This window comes from Oncorhynchus keta, chromosome 13 (assembly GCF_023373465.1).
Source record: "Oncorhynchus keta strain PuntledgeMale-10-30-2019 chromosome 13, Oket_V2, whole genome shotgun sequence".
Lineage (NCBI taxonomy): Eukaryota > Metazoa > Chordata > Actinopteri > Salmoniformes > Salmonidae > Oncorhynchus > Oncorhynchus keta.
The window spans coordinates 6,458,623-6,484,832 of NC_068433.1; the positions used below are offsets into that span (position 1 = coordinate 6,458,623).

At 43.4% G+C, this 26,210-nt stretch overlaps 1 protein-coding gene and 1 long non-coding RNA gene across 4 annotated transcripts in view; one reads left to right on the forward strand and one right to left on the reverse strand.

Annotated features, from left to right (window-relative positions):
• LOC118371767 (glucosidase 2 subunit beta-like) overlaps positions 1-26,210 on the forward strand; it is a 317,257-nt gene that overhangs the window by 278,245 nt on the left and 12,802 nt on the right. The window lies entirely within an intron of this gene.
• LOC127906668 (uncharacterized) lies at positions 7,970-9,438 on the reverse strand. Of its 2 annotated transcripts, XR_008062321.1 has the most exons (4): positions 9,297-9,438; positions 8,937-9,044; positions 8,603-8,824; positions 7,970-8,311 (listed from the first exon to the last, which is right to left on the reverse strand). It is a non-coding gene; the product is annotated as an uncharacterized LOC127906668 (long non-coding RNA). The 2 variants fall into 2 exon arrangements; XR_008062322.1 differs by lacking the exon at positions 8,937-9,044.

Below are 26,210 nucleotides of genomic sequence, written 5' to 3' on the forward strand. Positions count from 1 at the left end.
TAATCTGGCGGTCCTTTGTACTGGATATCAGAAGGACGTGACGAAGAGGGTGAGAGTAGTCATGTTTAATCCTTCTCTCAGCGCCCGGGCGACAAGCCTGACTGTTTGAAATGGATCTCTGTGTACATTCTGTTTTTACTCAATTTCGTTAAGCAAATTATTGTTTGATTACATAATTTACGTTACATAATTGATTTACAGTACATACTTGGTAGTGTTTTTTTTTATCAATTGCATAGTTACCAATTCCATACTAATTAACATTTTAGCAAGCGATTATTATTCTAAATTATAATAATTCTGAGCCAAGGTTGGGTTCTGGCTCTAAAGTGTGGTGTCTGATTAAGATAATGTGGTGTCTGATTAAAGATAATGTAGTGTCATATTAAAGACAATGTAGTGTCAGATTAAAGATAATGTAGTGTCAGATTAAAGATAATGTAGTGGTAGATTAAAGATAATGTAGTGGTAGATTAAAGATAATGTAGTGTCATATTAAAGATAATGTAGTGACATATTTAAGATAATGTAGTGGTAGATTAAAGATAATGGAGTGTCATATTAAAGATAATGTAGTGTCAGATTAAAGATAATGTAGTGGCAGATTAAAGATAATGGAGTGTCATATTAAAGATAATGTAGTGGCAGATTAAAGATAATGTAGTGGCAGATTAAAGATAATGGAGTGTCATATTAAAGATAATGTAGTGGCAGATTAAAGATAATGAAGTGTCATATTAAAGATAATGTAGTGTCAGATTAAAGAACGCGGTGTCAGATTAAAGATAATGTAGTGGCAGATTAAAGATAATGTAGTGGTAGATTAAAGATAATGCAGTGGTAGATTGAAGATAATGGAGTGGTAGATTGAAGATAATGGAGTGGTAGATTAAAGATAATGCAGTGGTAGATTAAAGATAATGCAGTGTCTGATTAAAGATAATGTAGTGTCAGATTAAAGATAATGTAGTGGTATATTAAAGATAATGCAGTGTCTGATTAAATATAATGTAGTGGTAGATTAAAGATAATGTAGTGGCAGATTAAAGATAATGTAGTGGTAGATTAAAGATAATGTAGTGACAGATTAAAGATAATGTAGTGGCAGATTAAAGATAATGTAGTGACAGATTAAAGAGAATGTAGTGGCAGATTAAAGATAATGTAGTGGTAGATTAAAGATAATGGAGTGTCATATTAAGATAGTGTGGTGTCAGATTAAATATAATGTGGTGTCAGATTAAAGATAATGTAGTGTCAGATTAAAGATAATGTAGTGGTATATTAAAGATAATGCAGTGTCTGATTAAATATAATGTAGTGGTAGATTAAAGATAATGTAGTGGTAGATTAAAGATAATGTAGTGTCTGATTAAAGATAATGTAGTGGTAGATTAAAGATAATGTAGTGGCAGATTAAAGATAATGTAGTGGTAGATTAAAGATAATGTAGTGGCAGATTAAAGATAATGTAGTGGCAGATTAAAGATAATGTAGTGTCAGATTAAAGATAATGTAGTGACAGATTAAAGAGAATGTAGTGGCAGATTAAAGATAATGTAGTGGTAGATTAAAGATAATGTGGTGTCAGATTAAGATAATGTAGTGGTAGATTAAAGATAATGTGGTGTCAGATTAAGATAATGTAGTGTCAAATTGATGGTGTAGGTTACATGTTAAAATATTGTCCTTATAAGAGTTTCATTGAGGTGTTGTGTGTATCGTTCATTTTCAAGGGTTTGGGGTGTTTTGAGAGAAGGAACGATGTCAATACATATGCTGAATGGATATTCTCTTCCACACTGGAGTTCCAGTGCCTTGATTTGACTCGACCTTTAACACGAGGTCCTGGCACACAACACATTATGCCAAGAGGAGGCGTGATGTCACCACTCAGGGTACTGTCCCAAATGGCACCCTATTCCCGTATGTAGTGCGCCAGGGCTTCTATGTGCCCTGTTTTAAAGTAGTGCACTACATAGGGAATAGGGTGCCTCTATGTGCCCTGTTCTAAAGTAGTGCACGACATAGGGAATAGGGTGCCTCTATGTGCCCTGTTCTAAAGTAGTGCACGACATAGGGAATAGGGTGCCTCTATGTGCCCTGTTCTAAAGATAATGTGGACTACATAAAGAATAGGGTGCCTCTATGTGCCCTGTTTAAAGTAGTGGACTACATAGGGAATAAAGCCTAATGTAGCCCTGATTAAAGTAGTGCACTACAGAGGGAATAGGGTGCCTCTATGTGCCCTGTTTAAAGTAGTGGACTACATAGTAGGGTGCCTCTAAAGCCCTGTTCTAATGTAGTGACAGATTAAAGAGGGAATAGGGTGCCTCTATGTGCCCTGTTCTAAAGTAGTGCACGACATAGGGAATAGGGTGCCTCTATGTGCCCTGTTCTAAAGTAGTGCACTACATAGGGAATAGGGTGCCTCTATGTGCCCTGTTCTAAAGTAGTGCACTACATAGGGAATAGGGTGCCTCTATGTGCCCTGTTCTAAAGTAGTGCACTACATAGGGAATAGGGTGCCTCTATGAGCCCTGTTTTAAAGTAGTGCACTACATAGGGAATAGGGTGCCTCTATGTGCCCTGTTCTAAAGTATGAAACACAAACTACCTCTCTGTGTTTACGCGTCACCGCCGTCCCAATGCCTTCGCTTAACGACTCCACGGCAACCACCTTTCATGTGTTCATATCAAAGGCAATCTCCATTCCTTAATTGTTTTGATAGGCTTTTGAGAAGGTTTGATTAGGTTTTTTTTTGTGTGTTGTTTTTCTATTCTCAGGCGTAATGATTTAACCCACAGAGTGGCGTCGGTAAGCGTAATTATACATTAAAGTGTTCCTACTTAATGGGCTCGTTTTCAAACTGCCAAGGGCGTTCGCTGGAGTGCCATTAGAGAGATGGCCTCTTACCTGGGAACATGGCAGCCACTTAATGCCCAACGCTCCGGCTCCGCACTGCATTATACAGCCCACTGACAGACAACCAGGTCGTTGTATAGTAACGTAGTGGTTGTATTCAACCCACTGACAGACAACCAGGTAGTTATATAGTAACGTAGTGGTTGTATTCAACCCACTGAAAGACAACCAGGTCGTTATATAGTAGCGTAGTGGTTATATAGTAACGTAGTGGTTGTATTCAACCCACTGACAGACAACCAGGTAGTTATATAGTAATAGTGGTTGTCTTCAACCCCTGACAGACAAAGGTAGTTATACATAGTAATAGTGGTTGTATATAACGCCCTGGTTGTATTCAACCCACTGACAGACAATAGGTAGTTATATAGTAACTAGTGGTTGTATCTAACGTAGTGGTTGTATTCAACCCAGACAGACAACCAGGTGTTATATAGTAACCCTGTTCTATAGTAACGTAGTGGTTGTCTTCAACACTGACAGAATAGGGGTGCCTCTATGTGGTTGTATAGCCCTGTTCTTATATAGTAACGTAGTGGTTGTATAGTAACAGTGGTTGTATTCAACCCACTGACAGACAACCAGGTAGTTATATAATAGTGGTTGTATAGTAACTAGTGGTTGTATTCAGCCCACTGACAGACAACCAGGTCGTTATATAGTAACGTAGTGGTTGTATAGCAACGTAGTGGTTGTATAGTAACGTAGTGGTTGTATAGTAACGTAGGGTTGTATAGTCTAGTGGTTGTAGCCCTGACAGACAACCAGGTAGTGCACTACAGTAACGTAGTGGTTGTATAGTAACGTAGTGGTTGTATAGAATAGGGTTGTATAGTAACGTAGTGGTTGTATTCTGACAAGGTAGTTATATAGCACTACGTATTCAACCCACTGGAATAGTAACGTAGTGGTTGTATGTGCCCTGGTCCTGAAGTATGACCAAACTACTATCTAACGTGTGGTTGTATAGTCACCGTAGTGGTTGTATTCAACCCACTGACAGACCACCTTTCATTGTTCATATCAACGTAGTGGTTCCATTCCTTAATTGTTTTGATAGGCTTTTGAGAAGTGGTTTATTAGGTTTTTTATATAGTAACGTAGTGGTTGTATTCAACCCACTGACAGACAACCAGGTCGTTATATAGTAACGTTGGTTGTATAGTAACCCACAGAGTATAGCGTCGGTGGTTGTATAGCGTAATTATACATTAAAGTGGTTGTATTCAACCCACTGACAGACTTAATGGTGGTTGTATAGCTGGTTGTTCAAACTGGTTATATAGTAACGGGTTGGTTGTATAGTAACGTAGTGGTTGTATAGTAACGTAGTGGTTGTATAATAGTAACGTAGTGGTTGTATGTAACGTAGTGGTTATATAGTAACGCCATTAGTGGATGGTAACGTAGTGGTTGTATTCAACCCACTGACAGACAACCAGGTAGTTATATAGTAACGTAGTGGTTTGTCTTCAACCCACTGACAGACAACCAGGTCGTTATATAGTAACGTAGTGGTTGTATAGTAACGTTGGTTGTCTTCAACCCACTGACAGACAACCAGGTAGTGGTTGTATATAGTAACCCACTGACAGACAACCAGGTTTATATAGTAACGTAGTGGTTGTATTCAACCCACTGACAGACAACCAGGTCGTTATATAGTGGTTGTATAGTAACGTAGTGGTTGTATTCAACCCACTGACAGACAACCAGGTAGTTATATAGTAACGTAGTGGTTGTATAGTAACGTAGTGGTTGTATTCAACCCACTGACAGACAACCAGGTAGTTATATAGTAACGTAGTGGTTGTATTCAACCCACTGACAGACAACCAGGTCGTTATTATATAGTGGTTGTATAGTAACGTAACGTAGTGGTTATATAGTAACGTAGTGGTTGTATTCAACCCACTGACAGACAACCAGGTCGTTATATAGTAACGTAGTGGTTGTATAGTAACGTAGTGGTTGTATTCAACCCACTGACAGACAACCAGGTCGTTATATAGTAACGTAGTGGTTGTATAGTAACGTAGTGGTTGTATTCAACCCACTGACAGACAACCAGGTAGTTATATAGTAACGTAGTGGTTGTATAGTAACGTAGTGGTTGTATAGTAACGTAGTGGTTGTATAGTAACGTAGTGGTTATATAGTAACGTAGTGGTTGTATTCAACCCACTGACAGACAACCAGGTCGTTATATAGTAACGTAGTGGTTGTATAGTAACGTAGTGGTTGTATTCAACCCACTGACAGACAACCAGGTCGTTATATAGTAACGTAGTGGTTATATAGTAACGTAGTGGTTGTATTCAACCCACTGACAGACAACCAGGTAGTTATATAGTAACGTAGTGGTTGTATTCAACCCACTGACAGACAACCAGGTAGTTATATAGTAACGTAGTGGTTGTATAGTAACGTAGTGGTTGTATAGTAACATAGTGGTTGTATAGTAACGTAGTGGTTGTATAGTAACGTAGTGGTTGTATAGTAACCTAGTGGTTGTATAGTAACGTAGTGGTTATATAGTAACGTAGTGGTTGTATTCAACCCACTGACAGACAACCAGGTAGTTATATAGTAACGTAGTGGTTGTATTCAACCCACTGACAGACAACCAGGTAGTTATATAGTAACGTAGTGGTTGTATTCAACCCACTGACAGACAACCAGGTAGTTATATAGTAACGTAGTGGTTGTATAGTAACGTAGTGGTTGTATTCAACCCACTGACAGACAACCAGGTCGTTATATAGTAACGTAGTGGTTGTATAGTAACGTAGTGGTTGTATAGTAACGTAGTGGTTGTATTCAACCCACTGACAGACAACCAGGTAGTTATATAGTAACGTAGTGGTTATATAGTAACGTAGTGGTTGTATAGTAACGTAGTGGTTGTATTCAACCCACTGACAGACAACCAGGTCGTTATATAGTAACGTAGTGGTTGTATAGTAACGTAGTGGTTGTATTCAACCCACTGACAGACAACCAGGTAGTTATATAGTAACGTAGTGGTTGTATTCAACCTACTGACAGACAACCAGGTAGTTATATAGTAACGTAGTGGTTGTATAGTAACGTAGTGGTTGTATAGTAACATAGTGGTTGTATAGTAACGTAGTGTTTGTATAGTAACATAGTGGTTGTATAGTAACGTAGTGGTTGTATAGTAACGTAGTGGTTGTATAGTAACGTAGTGGTTGTATTCAACCCACTGACAGACAACCAGGTAGTTATATAGTAACGTAGTGGTTGTATTCAACCCACTGACAGACAACCAGGTCGTTATATAGTAACGTAGTGGTTATATAGTAACGTAGTGGTTGTATAGTAACGTAGTGGTTGTATTCAACCCACTGACAGACAACCAGGTCGTTATATAGTAACGTAGTGGTTGTATAGTAACGTAGTGGTTGTATAGTAACGTAGTGGTTATATAGTAACGTAGTGGTTGTATTCAACCCACTGACAGACAACCAGGTAGTTATATAGTAACGTAGTGGTTGTATTCAACCTACTGACAGACAACCAGGTCGTTATATAGTAACGTAGTGGTTGTATAGTAACGTAGTGGTTGTATTCAACCCACTGACAGACAACCAGGTCGTTATATAGTAACGTTGTGGTTGTATAGTAACTATAGTGGTTGTATTTAACGTAGTGGTTGTATTCAACCCACTGACAGACAACCAGGTAGTTATATAGTAAGTCCCCCAGTGGTTGTCTTCCCCCACTGACAGACAACCAGGTAGTTATATAGTAACGTAGTGGTTGTATTCAACCCACTGACAGACAACCAGGTAGTTATATAGTAACGTAGTGGTTGTATAGTAACGTAGTGGTTGTATTCAACCCACTGACAGACAACCAGGTAGTTATATAGTAATGTTGTAGTTGTATTCAACCTACTGACAGACAACCAGGTAGTTATATAGTAACGTCAGTGGTTGTATAGTAACGTAGTGGTTGTATAGTAACGTAGTGGTTGTATTCAACCCACTGACAGACAACCAGGTAGTTATATAGTAACATAGTGGTTGTATTCAACCCACTGACAGACAACCAGGTAGTTATATAGTAACTGTGGTTGTATAGTAACGTAGTGGTTGTATAGTAACGTAGTGGTTGTATACTAACGTAGTGGTTGTCTTCAACCCACTGACAGACAACCAGGTAGTTATATAGTAACATAGTGGTTGTATACAAAGTGGTTGTATACAACGTAGTGGTTGTCTTCAACCCACTGACAGACAACCAGGTAGTTATATAGTAACATAGTGGTTGTATATAACCTGTGGTTGTATAGAACGTAGTGGTTGTCTTCAACCCACTGACAGACAACCAGGTAGTTATATAGTAACATAGTGGTTGTATATACGTAGTGGTTGTATAGTAACGTAGTGGTTGTCTTCAACCCACTGACAGACAACCAGGTAGTTATATAGTAACGTAGTGGTTGTATTCAACCCACTGACAGACAACCAGGTAGTTATATAGTAACGTAGTGGTTGTATTCAACCCACTGACAGACAACCAGGTAGTTATATAGTAACGTAGTGGTTATATAGCAACGTAGTGGTTGTATTCAACCCACTGACAGACAACCAGGTAGTTATATAGTAATGTTGTAGTTGTATTCAGTCCTACTATATGTTTTGTATTTAAGGGTTGTTCATCCCACCCTGGTGATACTCTAGTCAGTCCCCCAGCTCCCTCCATCTTCCCCCTCATGTGCCAGTCAAGGCCTTGGGTAATGGTCCTTGTTTGTCTGAGTTGACAGAGAGACTAATGGTACCATGGGTAGCCATGGTAACGTGGAGACCCTCCGTTAATGAGGCACGAGTGAGCTGTTAACGGAATACTGATTTAGATTTGACATCTGTGGATTAATATCTGCTGGGAGGTGTTGGTTTGTTTTCCTCACGTCTGTAAGCGTGTGTGTGTGTGTCTGTGTAAATGTGTACAGAAACAGAATTGTGTTTTGAAAGTCGCCCCTTTAATTGACTTTCACAGGTCCAACGTACTGAGCGTGTGTCAACTTAAAGCTAAACTAAACGAAGGCTCAAAACCAACAGCAACAAACTCTGCCATATTTCATACATCCCACCTGCAACAAAGAACTATACAACCAGGACTACATCCCACCTGCAACAAAGAACTATACAACCAGGACTACATCCCACCTGCAACAAAGAACTATACAACCAGGACTACATCCCACCTGCAACAAAGAACTATACAACCAGGACTACATCCCACCTGCAACAAAGAACTATACAACCAGGACTACATCCCACCTGCAACAAAGAACTATACAACCAGGACTACATCCCACCTGCAACAAAGAACTATACAACCAGGACTACATCCCACCTGCAACAAAGAACTACAACCAGGACTACATCCCACCTGCAACAAAGAACTACAACCAGGACTACATCCCACCTGCAACAAAGAACTACAACCAGGACTACATCCCACCTGCAACAAAGAACTACAACCAGGACTACATCCCACCTGCAACAAAGAACTACAACCAGGACTACATCCCACCTGCAACAAAGAACTACAACCAGGACTACATCCCACCTGCAACAAAGAACTATACAACCAGGACTACATCCCACCTGCAACAAAGAACTACACACCAGGACTACATCCCACCTGCAACAAAGAACTATACAACCAGGACTACATCCCACCTGCAACAAAGAACTATACAACCAGGACTACATCCCACCTGCAACAAAGAACTATACAACCAGGACTACATCCCACCTGCAACAAAGAACTACAACCAGGACTACATCCCACCTGCAACAAAGAACTACAACCAGGACTACATCCCACCTGCAACAAAGAACTACAACCAGGACTACATCCCACCTGCAACAAAGAACTATACAACCAGGACTACATCCCACCTGCAACAAAGAACTACAACCAGGACTACATCCCACCTGCAACAAAGAACTATACAACCAGGACTACATCCCACCTGCAACAAAGAACTACAACCAGGACTACATCCCACCTGCAACAAAGAACTACAACCAGGACTACATCCCACCTGCAACAAAGAACTACAACCAGGACTACATCCCACCTGCAACAAAGAACTATACAACCAGGACTACATCCCACCTGCAACAAAGAACTACAACCAGGACTACATCACACCTGCAACAAAGAACTATACAACCAGGACTACATCCCACCTGCAACAAAGAACTACAACCAGGACTGCATCCCACCTGCAACAAAGAACTATACAACCAGGACTACATCCCACCTGCAACAAAGAACTACAACCAGGACTACATCCCAACAAAGAACTACAACCAGGACTACATCCCACCTGCAACAAAGAACTACAACCAGGACTACATCCCACCTGCAACAAAGAACTACAACCAGGACTACATCCCACCTGCAACAAAGAACTACAACCAGGACTACATCCCACCTGCAACAAAGAACTACAACCAGGACTACATCCCACCTGCAACAAAGAACTACAACCAGGACTACAACTTCAATCTCTTCATGTAGTCTATAATGCTGAATACACTTTAAAGTGATTTGGAGCAAGCAGGGCACTACCACTGGATAATGTCTTCTGGTCCTGTTCTGCTGGTTGCCATGGTAGTCTACCTAAAGATAAGGTTCCATACTCAAATCTGACATCAGGAAGTGTCACTGCAATGGGAATAGGAGTGAAAAGATGATGAACAATCATCCCATCATTCTATTTCTGTTATATTACATCAAGCATGTTAGCCAACATCTCTCACCTACTGATTGTGCCTGGGGCAGAGATGATTGTGGTGCAGTATAGTGTGTATGTTAACATCCTAGCCCTGTTTAAGGAGTAAGTCAGTACAGTCCCTGGTTCGAATCCAGGCTGTATCACATCCGTCCGTGATTGGGAGTCCCATAGGGCGGCGCAAATCAAATCAAATCAAATGTATTTATATAGCCCTTCGTACATCAGCTGATATCTCAAAGTGCTGTACAGAAACCCAGCCTAAAACCCCAAACATCAAGCAATGCAGGTGTAGAAGCACGGTGGCTAGGAAAAACTCCCTAGAAAGGCCAAAACCTAGGAAGAAACCTAGAGAGGAACCAGGCTATGTGGGGTGGCCAGTCCTCTTCTGGCTGTGCCGGGTGGAGATTATAACAGAACATGGCCAAGATGTTCAAATGTTCATAAATGACCAGCATGGTCGAATAATAATAAGGCAGAACAGTTGAAACTGGAGCAGCAGCACAGTCAGGTGGACTGGGAACAGCAAGGAGTTATCATGTCAGGTCGTCCTGGGGCACGGTCCTTGGGCTCAGGTCCTCCGAGAAAGAGAAAGAAAGAGAGAATTAGAGAGAGCATATGTGGGGTGGCCAGTCCTCTTCTGGCTGTGCCGGGTGGAGATTATAACAGAACATGGCCAAGATGTTCAAATGTTCATAAATGACCAGCATGGTCAAATAATAGTAAGGCAGAACAGTTGAAACTGGAGCAGCAGCATGGCCAGGTGGACTGGGGACAGCAAGGAGTCATCATGTCAGGTAGTCCTGGGGCATGGTCCTAGGGCTCAGGTCAGTTGAAACTGGAGCAGCAGCATGGCTAGGTGGACTGGGGACAGCAAGGAGTCATCATGTCAGGTAGTCCTGGGGCATGGTCCTAGGGCTCAGGTCAGTTGAAACTGGAGCAGCAGCACGGCCAGGTGGACTGGGGACAGCAAGGAGTCATCATGTCAGGTAGTCCTGGGGCATGGTCCTAGGGCTCAGGTCAGTTGAAACTGGAGCAGCAGCATGGCTAGGTGGACTGGGGACAGCAAGGAGTCATCATGTCAGGTAGTCCTGGGGCATGGTCCTAGGGCTCAGGTCAGTTGAAACTGGAGCAGCAGCACGGCCAGGTGGACTGGGGACAGCAAGGAGTCATCATCATGTCAGGTAGTCCTGGGGCATGGTCCTAGGGCTCAGGTCAGTTGAAACTGGAGCAGCAGCACGGCCAGGTGGACTGGGGACAGCAAGGAGTCATCATGTCAGGTAGTCCTGGGGCATGGTCCTAGGGCTCAGGTCAGTTGAAACTGGAGCAGCAGCATGGCTAGGTGGACTGGGGACAGCAAGGAGTCATCATGTCAGGTAGTCCTGGGGCATGGTCCTAGGGCTCAGGTCAGTTGAAACTGGAGCAGCAGCACGGCCAGGTGGACTGGGGACAGCAAGGAGTCATCATGTCAGGTAGTCCTGGGGCATGGTCCTAGGGCTCAGGTCCTCCGAGAGAGAGAAAGAAAGAAGGAGAGAGTTAGAGAACGCACACTTCGATTCACACAGGACACCGAATAGGACAGGAGAAGTACTCCAGATATAACAAACTGACCCTAGCCCCCCGACACAAACTACTGCAGCATAAATACTGGAGGCTGAGACAGGAGGGGTCAGGAGACACTGTGGCCCCATCCGAGCACAACTGGCCCAGCGTCGTCCAGATTTGGCCGGGGTTGTAAATAAAGGCATAGTGCCTTTATCCTTCCTTGCACGGTGAAGTATTGAAAACAGGGGTGCCAATAATTTTGATTCTATCTTTTTGGAAAAAAAATAGTACTTGTTAAAGAAAATCTCTTTCGCTGAGCACTTGTACAGAGGCTTGCGGAAGTATTCACCCCCCCTTGGCATTTTTCCTATTTTGTTGCCTTACGACCTGGAATTAAAATAGTTTTGCCTTGAAGAATGGGCAAAAATCTAATACAGCTCCTTCAAGTTGGATCGGTTCTGCTGGTGTACAGCAATCTTTAAGTCATACCACAGATTCTCAATTGGATTTTTTTATTTTTTTATTATTTTACCTTTATTTAACCAGGTAGGCTAGTTTAGAACAAGTTCTCATTTGCAACTGCGACCTGGCCAAGATAAAGCATAGCAGTGTGAACAGACAACAACACAGAGTTACACATGGAGTAAACAATTAACAAGTCAATAACACAGTAGAAAAAAAGAGGGTCTATATACATTGTGTGCAAAAGGCATGAAGAGGTAGGCGAATAATTACAATTTTGCAGATTAACACTGGAGTGATAAATGATCAGATGGTCATGTACAGGTAGAGATATTGGTGTGCAAAAGAGCAGAAAAGTAAATAAATAAACAGTATGGGGATGAGGTAGGTAAAATTGGGTGGGCTATTTACCGATAGACTATGTACAGCTGCAGCGATCGGTTAGCTGCTCAGATAGCAGATGCTTGAAGTTGGTAAGGGAGATAAAAGTCTCCAACTTCAGCGATTTTTGCAATTCGTTCCAGTCACAGGCAGCAGAGAACTGGAACGAAAGGCGGCCAAATGAGGTGTTGGCTTTAGGGATGATCAGTGAGATACACCTGCTGGAGCGCGTGCTACGGGTGGGTGTTGCCATCGTGACCAGTGAACTGAGATAAGGCGGAGCTTTACCTAGCATGGACTTGTAGATGACCTGGAGCCAGTGGGTCTGGCAACGAATATGTAGCGAGGGCCAGCCGACTAGAGAATACAGGTATTATTTATTTGCTAGTCTTTTTTCTCTTCTTTATCAAGGGTGCCATTAATTTTGGACCTGACTGTAGGTACAGTTTAAAACATGCTCACACCTATCGGTTTAAATGTTTCAGGTTACTGAAACTCCTGTTGTTGAGCTTTAAACGCTGAGGTAAACACTAATGCTCAGACACTATTTCAAAGAAAGAACATTACAATGTAAAAGCTTATTCAGATTCAGAACTTATTGACTTCCAATGAATCATCAAAGAATCTTTTCTTCCAAGAATGGTTCTTAGAATGAAAAAGGGTCTAGGTACTGAAGAACACTTTGCCTTTCAAAGAATCTTTTCTTCCAAGAATGGTTCTTAGAATGAAAAAGGGTCTAGGTACTGAAGAACACTTTGCCTTCCAAAGAATCATCAAAGAATCTTTTCTTCTAAGAATGGTTCTTAGAATGAAAAAGGGTCTAGGTACTGAAGAACACAAAGAGAACCCGTTTTCCAAAAAAGATTCTAAAGATGAAAAAGGTCATTTTGGAACCCTTTTTCAAGAATGTTCTACACACCGATAATAACGCATGCTACAAATCCCCAAAATTGTGCTTTCACCATAACTATATGCATGAGGCAGATCATCTATAGTGCTCTAATATTATCTCAGGGAAGACACACTAGATACGTTTCAAAGACAGCACCCAACGCAAATGAGATGATCTATATTCATTCCACTTGAGGAAACAAACCAAACATTTATTTCGCCCCGTGGTTTGTTCATTCAAGTTCCCTCGCTGAAGTACTGGTCCTCGTTTCCCCTCCGCCTGTGTTTTGTCTCAACCCCGTATCTGCAGGGTTTAGACGACTTGTCTAAATGATCATTGCTTCTGACAGGTTGATGTGTGGCGGTGGGGACTAACTCCGCTCTCAGTTCTATCTGAGATTAGTGTGGATTTTGCTGGATTTATCACTAGAGGCATGCAGATTAGCGGCGTGAGGTTAAACTGAATCACTGGATAGCAAATATTTTAAAAAGTAGAGGAGCTTATATCATCAGCTCAAGCCATTATTATAATAAGAGAAAGCTAATCAGCTTTTTAGAAAGCTAATTATTCTTAATCAGGATTAGATTTAAACATCAATTAAACAATGTGGGTATTCCAGGCCCACTTTGTGCCAATATTCATTAAAACATTTCGCTCTGTGCATATGTTCCAGCAGCTTGAGTTGATTGGCAGTTTTGGTCGACTGACTGAGTTCTGATGTATTAGCATTACTTCTCAATTAAGATGCATGTATTCCATTGGTTCTGTCATATTCTCTATTAACTCTGTTACTCTAAATTAAAACTCTGATGCTCTAAATTAAAACTCTGTTACTCATTTAATTAACTCACTCTAGCTCTTCATACTCTTAAAAGGGGAATCCTGCCAAATGACTATTAGTTGCAACATGTTTGTCCACAACTAATAGCATGCTATTCATTATTTGGTCCAAAACAGATTGTTGGTAGATGTTTAACTAACTATCCTAACCTTAACTCTAACCATAGCGGTAAGCCTAACTCTAACATTAGCTTTAACTCTAATTCTAGCTCTAACTCTAACCTAAACTCGAACTCTAGCTCTAACATTAACTCGAACTCTAATTCTAGCTCTAGATCTAACCTTAACTCTTACTCTAACTCTAACCTTAACTCTAGCTGTAGCTCTAACTCTAGCTGTAGCTCTAACTCTAGCTATAACCCTAGCTCTAGCTATATTCTAACTCTAGCTATAACCCTAGCTCTAGCTATAACTACCTCTAGCTCTAGCTATAACTCTAGCTCTAGCTATAACTAACTCTAGCTCTAGCTATAACTCTAGCTCTAGCTATAACTCTAGCTCTAGCTATAACTCTAGCTCTAACTCTAGCTCTAACTCTAGCTATAACTAACTCTAGCTCTAGCTATAACCCTAGCTCTAGCTATAACCCGAGCTCTAGCTATAACCCTAGCTATAACTCTAGCTATAACTCTAGCTCTAGCTATAACTCTAGCTCTAGCAAGTTTTTGCCATGTCAACAGAGTTACAGTAATAGTTACACCATCTGTAGATCATCTATAGGAACTATCCAAATAAAGCCATTATTTTCATGTGTGACAAACTATTTTGTAATTCAAATATAGCTGGTTCCAACTAAAATGGTGTAAACAGATGATAACCCTTTCACATTACTGAATTGATTGAGCCAGCTAAAGGTCCTATGGTCCTTTAAGCCAACTTTGTAGAATAACAGTGAGGACATCAACACTATGAAATAACACATATGGAATCATGTAGTAACCAAAAAAGTGTTAAACACATCAAAATATATTGATGAAAGCTTTGAACACTTCGCATTCTCTCAACCAACTTCACATGGAATGCTTTTCCCAACAGTCTTGAAGGAGTTCCCACATATGCTGAGCATTTGTTGGCAGATTTTCCTTCACTCTGTGTTCCAACTCAACCCAAACCATCTCATTTGGGTTGAGGTCGGGTGATTGTGGAGGTCAGGTCATCTGATGCAGCACTCCATCACTCTCCTTCTTGGTCAAATAGCCTTGATACAGCTTGGAGGTGTGTTTTGCGTCATTGTCCTGTTGACAAACAATTGATAGTCCCACTAAGCGCAAACCAGATGGGATGGCGTATCGCTGCAGAATGCAGTGGTAGCCATGCTGGTTAACTATGCCTTGAATTCTAAATAAATCACCGACAGTGTCACCAGCGAAGCACCCCCACACTATCACACCTCCTCCTCCCATGCTTCAACTTGGGAACTCTGCGCCTCACAAAGACACGGCGGTTGGAACCAACAATCTCAAATGTGGACTCATCAGACCAAAGGACAGATTTCCACCAGTCTAATGCTTGTGTTTCTTGGCCCAAGCATGTCTCATCTTATTATTGGTGTCCTTTAGTAGTGGTTTCTTTGCAGCAACCACGAAGGCCTGATTCATGCATTCTCTTCTGAACAGTTGATGTTGAGATGTGTCTGTTACTTGAACTCTGTGAAGCATTTATTTGGGCTGCAATCTGAGGTGCAGTTAATTGCCGATTACCTGACACTGGTAGCTCTAAAGAACTTATCCTGTTCCGCAGTGGTAACTTTGGGTCTTCCTTTCCTGCGTCAGTCCTCATGAGAGCCAGTTTCATCAAAGCGCTCAATGGTTTTTGTGACTGCACTTGAAGAAACATTACAAGTTCTTGACTGACCTTCATGTCTTAAAGTAATGATGGACTGTAATTTGTCTTTGCTTATTTGAGCTGAACTTGCCATAATATGGACTTGGTCTTTTACCAAAAAGGGATATCTCCTGTATACCACCCCTACCTTGTCACAACACAACTGATTGGCTGAAACTCATTAAGATGGAAAGAAATTCCACAAATTAACTTTTAATTTAAATTAATTCCAGGTGACTACCTCATGAAGTTGGTTGAGAGAATGCCAAGAGTGTGCAAAACTGTCATCAAGGTGAAGGATGGCAACTTTGAAGAATTAAAAATATAAAATGTATTTAGATTTGTTTCACTTTTTTGGTTGCTAAGGTCAGTACTTTGTAGAGCCACCTTTTGCTACAATTACAGCTGCAAGTATCTTGGGGTATGTCTCTATAAGCTTGTCAGATCTAGCCACTGGGATTTTTTTCCCATTCTTCAAAGCAAAACTAGTACAGCTCCTTCAAGTTGGATCAGTTCTGCTGGTGTACAGCAATCTTTAAGTCATACCACAGATTCTCAATCGGATTGAGGTCTGAGCTTTGACGAGGCCATTCTAAGACATTTAAATGTTTCCTCTCAAACTGCTCGAGTGTTGCTTTAGCAGTATGCTTAGGGTCATTGTCCTGCTGGAAGGTGAACCGTCCTTCCCAGTCTCAAATCTCTGGAAGACTGAAACAGGTTTCCCGCAAGAATTTCCCTGTATTTGGCACCATCCATCATTCCTTCAATTCTGACCAGTTTCCAAGTCCCTGCCGATGAAAAACTTCCTCACACCACTACCATACTTCACTGTGGGGATGTTGTTCTCGGGGTGATGAGAAGTATTGGGCTTGCACCCGACATAGTGTTTTCCTTGATGGCCAAAAAGCTACATTTTAGTCTCATCTGACCAGAGTATCTTCTTCCATCTGTTTGGGGAGTTTCCAACATTTTGGCGAACATCAAATGTGTTTGCTTATTTTTTTCTATAAGCAATGCCTTTTTTTCTGGCCACTCTCCTCAAAAAAATTTAAATTTAACCTTTATTTATCTAGGCAAGTCAGTTAAGAACAAATTCTTATTTACAATAACGGCCTACCGGGAAATAGTGGGTTAACTGCCTTGTTCAGGGGCCCAGCTCTGTGGAGTGTACAGTTGAAAGTGGTCCTATGGACAGATACTCCAATATCCGCTGTGGAGCTTGGCAACGCCTTCAGGGTTATCTTTGGTCTCTTTGTTGCTTCTCTGATTAATGCCCTCCTTGCCTGGTCTGTGAGTTTTGGTGGGCGGCCCCCTCTTGACAGGTTTGTTGTGGTGCCATATTCTTTCAATTTTTTAATCATGGTTTTAATGGTGCTCCGTGGGATGTTCAAAGTTTATGATATTTTTTTATAACCCAACCCTGATCTGTACTTCTCCACAACTTTGTCCCTGACCGGTTTGGAGAGCTCCTTGGTCTTCATGGTTGCTTGGTGGTGCCCCTTGCTTAGTGGTGTTGCAGACTCTGGGTCCTTTCAGAACAGGTGTATATATACTGAGATCATGTGACAGATCATTGCACACAGGTGGACTTTATTTAACTGAAGGTAATTGGTTGCACCAGATCTTATTTAGGGGCTTTGTAGCAAAAGGGGTGAATATATATGTACGTACCACTTTTCCGTTTTTTAGGCTGTCTCGTCATTCTCGGTGATCAGGCCTACCACTGTTGTGTCATTAGCAAACTAAATGCTGGTTTTGGAGTTGGCCGTGCAGTCATGAGTGAACAGGGAGTACAGGAGGGGACTGAGCAGGCACCCCTGGGGGGGCTCCAGTGTGGCGGATCAGAGTGGCGGATGTGTTGTTACCTACCCTTACCACCTGGGGGCGGCCTGTCAGGAAGTTCAGTATACAGTTGCAGAGGGAGGTGTTTAGTCCCAGGGTCCTTAGCTTTGTGATGAGCTTTGAGGGCGCTATGGTGTTGAACGATGAGCTGTAGTCAATGAATAGCATTCTATATGTTGTGTTTTTGTGCAAATACTCTTGCAAAAAGCTGTTGGTAACCAATGATACTTTTTGAATAATTGAAAAGGCTTTGCTGCTATCCAAAATAGCCCCTTTAATATTCATTAATATTCATTCAAATCAGAGTAATTTATTTGTTACTAAGATCATAGTTTGACTTCAGTCATTAGATACCGTTTGATCTGTTCACTATTATTCTACAATGTAGAAAATAGTAAAAATATTAGAAAAATCCTGCAATGAGTAGGTGTGTCCAAACCTTTGACTGGTACTGTATGTCAAGGGGTCGGTGAGTAACAGGTAGGTAACAGAGTAACAGGTAGGTAACAGAGTAACAGGTAGGTAACAGAGTAACAGGTAGGTAACCGAGGAACTGGTAGGTAACAGAGGAACTGGTAGGTAACAGAGTAACAGGTAGGTAACCGAGGAACTGGTAGGTAACAGAGGAACTGGTAGGTAACAGAGTAACAGGTATATAACAGTGTAACATGTAGGTAACAGGTAGTTAACAGTAACAGGTAGTTAACAGAGTAACTGGTAGGTAACAGAGTAACAGGTAGGTAACATAGTAACAGGTAGGTAACAGAGTAACTGGTAGGTAACAGAGTAACAGGTAGGTAACAGAGTAACTTGTAGGTTACAGAGGAACTGGTAGGTAACAGGGTAACTGGTAGGTAACAGAGTAAAAGGTAGGTAACAGAGTAACAGGCAGTTAACAGACATGGAGGCATGGTGATATGGAGGCATGGTGATATGGAGACATGGTGATATGGAGACATAGACACATGGTGACATGGAGACATAGACACATGGTGATATGGAGACATAGACACATGGTGATATGGAGACATAGACACATGGTGATATGGAGACATAGACACATGGTGATATGGAGACATAGACACATGGTGATATGGAGACATAGACACATGGTGATATGGAGACATAGACACATGGTGATATGGAGACATAGACACATGGTGATATGGAGACATAGACACATGGTGATATGGAGACATAGACACATGGTGATATGGAGACATAGACACATGGTGATATGGAGACATAGACACATGGTGATATGGAGACATAGACACATGGTGATATGGAGGCATGGTGATATGGAGGCATGGTGATATGGAGGCATGGTGATATGGAGACATAGACACATGGTGATATGGAGGCATGGTGATATGGAGACATAGACACATGGTGGCATGGAGACATGGTGGCATGGAGACATGGAGGCATGGTGATATGGAGACATAGACACATGGTGGCATGGAGACATGGTGGCATGGAGACATGGAGGCATGGTGATATGGATACATAGACACATGGTGGCATGGAGACATGGAGGCATGGTGATATGGAGACATAGACACATGGTGGCATGGAGACATAGACACATGGTGGCATGGATACATGGAGGCATGGTGATATGGAGACATAGACACATGGTGGCATGGATACATGGAGGCATGGTGATATGGAGACATAGACACATGGTGGCATGGAGACATGGAGGCATGGTGATATGGAGACATAGACACATGGTGGCATGGAGACATAGACACATGGTGGCATGGATACATGGAGGCATGGTGATATGGAGACATAGACACATGGTGACATGGAGACATAGACACATGGTGGCATGGAGACATGGAGGCATGGTGATATGGAGACATAGACACATGGTGGCATGGAGACATGGAGGCATGGTGATATGGACACATGGTGGCATGGAGACATAGACACATGGTGGCATGGATACATGGAGGCATGGTGATATGGAGACATAGACACATGGTGGCATGGAGACATAGACACATGGTGGCATGGAGACATGGAGGCATGGTGATATGGATACATAGACACATGGTGGCATGGAGACATGGAGGCATGGTGATATGGAGACATAGACACATGGTGGCATGGAGACATAGACACATGGTGGCATGGATACATGGAGGCATGGTGATATGGAGACATAGACACATGGTGACATGGAGACATAGACACATGGTGGCATGGAGACATAGACACATGGTGACATGGAGACATAGACACATGGTGGCATGGAGACATGGTGGCATGGAGACATGGTGGCATGGAGACATAGACACATGGTGACATGGAGACATAGACACATGGTGACATGGAGACATAGACACATGGTGGCATGGATACATGGTGGCATGGAGACATGGTGGCATGGAGACATGGTGGCATGGAGACATAGACACATGGTGGCATGGAGACATGGTGGCATGGAGACATGGTGGCATGGAGACATGGTGGCATGGATACATGGTGGCATGGAGACATAGACACATGGAGACATAGACACATGGTGGCATGGTGATATGGAGACATAGACACATGGTGGCATGGATACATGGAGGCATGGTGATATGGAGACATAGACACATGGTGGCATGGAGACATAGACACATGGTGGCATGGAGACATAGACACATGGTGGCATGGAGACATAGACACATGGAGACATAGACACATGGTGGCATGGTGACATGGTGGCATGGAGACATGGTGGCATGGAGACATGGTGGCATGGAGACATAGACACATGGAGACATAGACACATGGTGGCATGGTGATATGGAGACATAGACACATGGTGGCATGGATACATGGAGACATAGACACATGGTGGCATGGTGATATGGAGACATAGACACATGGTGGCATGGTGATATGGAGACATAGACACATGGTGGCATGGTGATATGGAGACATAGACACATGGAGACATAGACACATGGAGACATAGACACATGGTGGCATGGTGATATGGAGACATAGACACATGGTGGCATGGTGATATGGAGACATAGACACATGGTGGCATGGAGACATAGACACATGGTGGCATGGAGACATAGACACATGGTGGCATGGAGACATGGTGGCATGGTGATATGGAGACATAGACACATGGTGGCATGGATACATGGAGGCATGGTGATATGGAGACATAGACACATGGTGGCATGGAGACATAGACACATGGTGGCATGGAGACATAGACACATGGTGGCATGGAGACATAGACACATGGTGGCATGGAGACATAGACACATGGTGGCATGGAGACATGGAGGCATGGTGATATGGAGACATAGACACATGGTGGCATGGATACATGGAGGCATGGTGATATGGAGACATAGACACATGGTGGCATGGAGACATAGACACATGGTGGCATGGATACATGGACACATGGTGATATGGATACATAGACACATGGTGGCATGGATACATAGACACATGGTGATATGGAGACATAGACACATGGTGACATGGAGACATAGACACATGGTGGCATGGAGACATAGACACATGGTGACATGGAGACATAGACACATGGTGGCATGGATACATAGACACATGGTGGCATGGAGACATGGTGGCATGGAGACATGGTGGCATGGAGACATAGACACATGGTGACATGGAGACATAGACACATGGTGACATGGAGACATAGACACATGGTGGCATGGATACATGGTGGCATGGAGACATGGTGGCATGGAGACATGGTGGCATGGAGACATAGACACATGGTGGCATGGAGACATAGACACATGGTGACATGGAGACATAGACACATGGTGGCATGGATACATGGTGGCATGGAGACATGGTGGCATGGAGACATAGACACATGGTGGCATGGAGACATAGACACATGGTGGCATGGAGACATAGACACATGGTGACATGGAGACATAGACACATGGTGGCATGGATACATGGTGGCATGGAGACATGGTGGCATGGAGACATAGACACATGGTGGCATGGAGACATAGACACATGGTGGCATGGAGACATAGACACATGGTGGCATGGAGACATAGACACATGGTGGCATGGAGACATAGACACATGGTGACATGGAGACATAGACACATGGTGGCATGGAGACATGGTGGCATGGAGACATGGTGGCATGGAGACATGGTGGCATGGAGACATGGTGACATGGAGACATAGACACATGGTGGCATGGATACATGGTGGCATGGAGACATGGTGGCATGGAGACATGGTGACATGGAGACATAGACACATGGTGGCATGGAGACATGGTGGCATGGAGACATGGTGGCATGGAGACATGGTGACATGGAGACATAGACACATGGTGGCATGGATACATGGTGGCATGGATACATGGTGGCATGGAGACATGGTGGCATGGAGACATGGTGGCATGGAGACATGGTGGCATGGAGACATGGATACATGGTGGCATGGAGACATGGTGGCATGGAGACATGGTGGCATGGATACATGGTGGCATGGAGACATGGTGGCATGGAGACATGGTGGCATGGAGACATGGTGGCATGGATACATGGTGGCATGGATACATGGTGGCATGGAGACATGGTGGCATGGAGACATGGTGGCATGGAGACATGGTGGCATGGAGACATAGACACATGGTGGCATGGATACATGGTGGCATGGTGACATGGTGGCATGGAGACATGGTGGCATGGAGACATGGTGGCATGGAGACATAGACACATGGTGGCATGGATACATGGAGACATAGACACATGGTGGCATGGAGACATAGACACATGGTGGCATGGAGACATGGTGGCATGGAGACATAGAGACATGGTGGCATGGAGACATGGTGGCATGGAGACATGGTGGCATGGAGACATAGACACATGGTGGCATGGAGACATGGTGGCATGGATACATGGTGGCATGGATACATGGTGGCATGGAGACATGGTGGCATGGATACATAGACACATGGTGGCATGGATACATGGTGGCATGGATACATGGTGGCATGGATACATAGACACATGGTGGCATGGATACATGGTGGCATGGATACATGGTGGCATGGATACATGGTGGCATGGAGACATGGACACATGGTGGCATGGATACATGGTGGCATGGAGACATAGACACATGGTGGCATGGATACATGGTGGCATGGATACATGGTGGCATGGATACATGGTGGCATGGAGACATAGACACATGGTGGCATGGATACATGGTGGCATGGAGACATAGACACATGGTGGCATGGATACATAGACACATGGTGGCATGGATACATAGACACATGGTGGCATGGATACATAGACACATGGTGGCATGGATACATAGACACATGGTGGCATGGATACATAGACACATGGTGGCATGGATACATGGTGGCATGGATACATGGTGGCATGGAGACATAGACACATGGTGGCATGGATACATGGAGGCATGGTGATATGGAGACATAGACACATGGTGGCATGGATACATGGTGTCATGGATACATGGTGGCATGGAGACATGGTGGCATGGATACATAGACACATGGTGGCATGGAGACATGGTGACATGGATACATAGACACATGGTGGCATGGAGACATGGTGGCATGGATACATAGACACATGGTGGCATGGAGACATAGACACATGGTGGCATGGATACATAGACACATGGTGGCATGGATACATGGTGGCATGGATACATGGTGGCATGGATACATGGTGGCATGGATACATGGTGGCATGGATACATGGTGGCATGGATACATGGTGGCATGGAGACATGGTGATATGGATACATAGATACATGGTGGCATGGAGACATGGTGGCATGGATACATGGTGGCATGGAGACATGGTGATATGGATACATAGATACATGGTGGCATGGAGACATGGTGGCATGGATACATAGACACATGGTGGCATGGAGACATAGACACATGGTGGCATGGATACATGGTGGCATGGAGACATGGTGGCATGGAGACATGGTGATATGGAGACATAGATACATGGTGGCATGGAGACATGGTGGCATGGAGACATGGTGATATGGAGACATGGTGGCATGGATACATGGTGGCATGGAGACATGGTGATATGGAGACATGGTGATATGGAGACATGGTGGCATGGATACATGGTGGCATGGATACATGGTGGCATGGAGACATGGTGGCATGGATACATAGACACATGGTGATATGGAGACATAGACACATGGTGGCATGGATACATGGTGGCATGGATACATAGACACATGGTGGCATGGAGACATAGACACATGGTGGCATGGATACATGGTGGCATGGAGACATAGACACATGGTGGCATGGAGACATAGACACATGGTGGCATGGATACATAGACACATGGTGGCATGGAGACATAGACACATGGTGGCATGGAGACATAGACACATGGTGACATGGATACATAGACACATGGTGGCATGGAGACATAGACACATGGTGGCATGGAGACATAGACACATGGTGGCATGGAGACATAGACACATGGTGGCATGGATACATAGACACATGGTGGCATGGAGACATAGACACATGGTGGCATGGAGACATAGACACATGGTGGCATGGATACATAGACACATGGTGACATGGAGACATAGACACATGGTGACATGGAGACATAGACACATGGTGGCATGGAGACATAGACACATGGTGGCATGGAGACATAGACACATGGTGGCATGGATACATAGACACATGGTGATATGGAGACATAGACACATGGTGGCATGGAGACATGGTGGCATGGATACATAGACACATGGTGACATGGAGACATAGACACATGGTGATATGGAGACATAGACACATGGTGACATGGATACATAGACACATGGTGATATGGAGACATAGACACATGGTGGCATGGAGACATGGTGGCATGGATACATAGACACATGGTGATATGGAGACATAGACACATGGTGGCATGGAGACATAGACACATGGTGACATGGAGACATAGACACATGGTGGCATGGAGACATGGTGGCATGGAGACATAGACACATGGTGATATGGAGACATAGACACATGGTGGCATGGAGACATAGACACATGGTGGCATGGAGACATGGTGGCATGGATACATAGACACATGGTGATATGGAGACATAGACACATGGTGGCATGGATACATAGACACATGGTGATATGGAGACATAGACACATGGTGGCATGGAGACATGGTGGCATGGATACATAGACACATGGTGATATGGAGACATAAACACATGGTGGCATGGAGACATAGACACATGGTGACATGGAGACATAGACACATGGTGGCATGGAGACATGGTGGCATGGATACATAGACACATGGTGATATGGAGACATAGACACATGGTGGCATGGAGACATAGACACATGGTGACATGGAGACATAGACACATGGTGACATGGATACATAGACACATGGTGATATGGAGACATAGACACATGGTGGCATGGAGACATGGTGGCATGGATACATAGACACATGGTGATATGGAGACATAGACACATGGTGGCATGGAGACATAGACACATGGTGACATGGAGACATAGACACATGGTGGCATGGAGACATGGTGGCATGGATACATAGACACATGGTGATATGGAGACATAGACACATGGTGGCATGGATACATAGACACATGGTGACATGGAGACATGGTGGCATGGAGACATAGACACATGGTGATATGGAGACATAGACACATGGTGGCATGGATACATAGACACATGGTGATATGGAGACATAGACACATGGTGACATGGAGACATAGACACATGGTGGCATGGATACATAGACACATGGTGACATGGAGACATAGACACATGGTGGCATGGAGACATAGACACATGGTGGCATGGAGACATAGACACATGGTGGCATGGAGACATAGACACATGGTGACATGGAGACATAGACACATGGTGGCATGGATACATAGACACATGGTGACATGGAGACATAGACACATGGTGGCATGGAGACATAGACACATGGTGGCATGGAGACATAGACACATGGTGGCATGGAGACATAGACACATGGTGGCATGGATACATAGACACATGGTGGCATGGAGACATAGACACATGGTGGCATGGAGACATAGACACATGGTGGCATGGATACATAGACACATGGTGACATGGATACATAGACACATGGTGACATGGATACATAGACACATGGTGACATGGAGACATAGACACATGGTGACATGGAGACATAGACACATGGTGACATGGAGACATAGACACATGGTGACATGGAGACATAGACACATGGTGACATGGATACATGGTGGCATGGATACATAGACACATGGTGATATGGAGACATAGACACATGGTGACATGGATACATAGACACATGGTGACATGGATACATGGAGACATAGACACATGGTGATATGGAGACATGGATACATGGAGACATAGACACATGGTGATATGGAGACATAGACACATGGTGATATGGAGACATAGACACATGGTGGCATGGATACATAGACACATGGTGACATGGAGACATAGACACATGGTGGCATGGAGACATAGACACATGGAGACATAGACACATGGTGGCATGGATACATAGACACATGGTGACATGGAGACATAGACACATGGTGGCATGGAGACATAGACACATGGTGATATG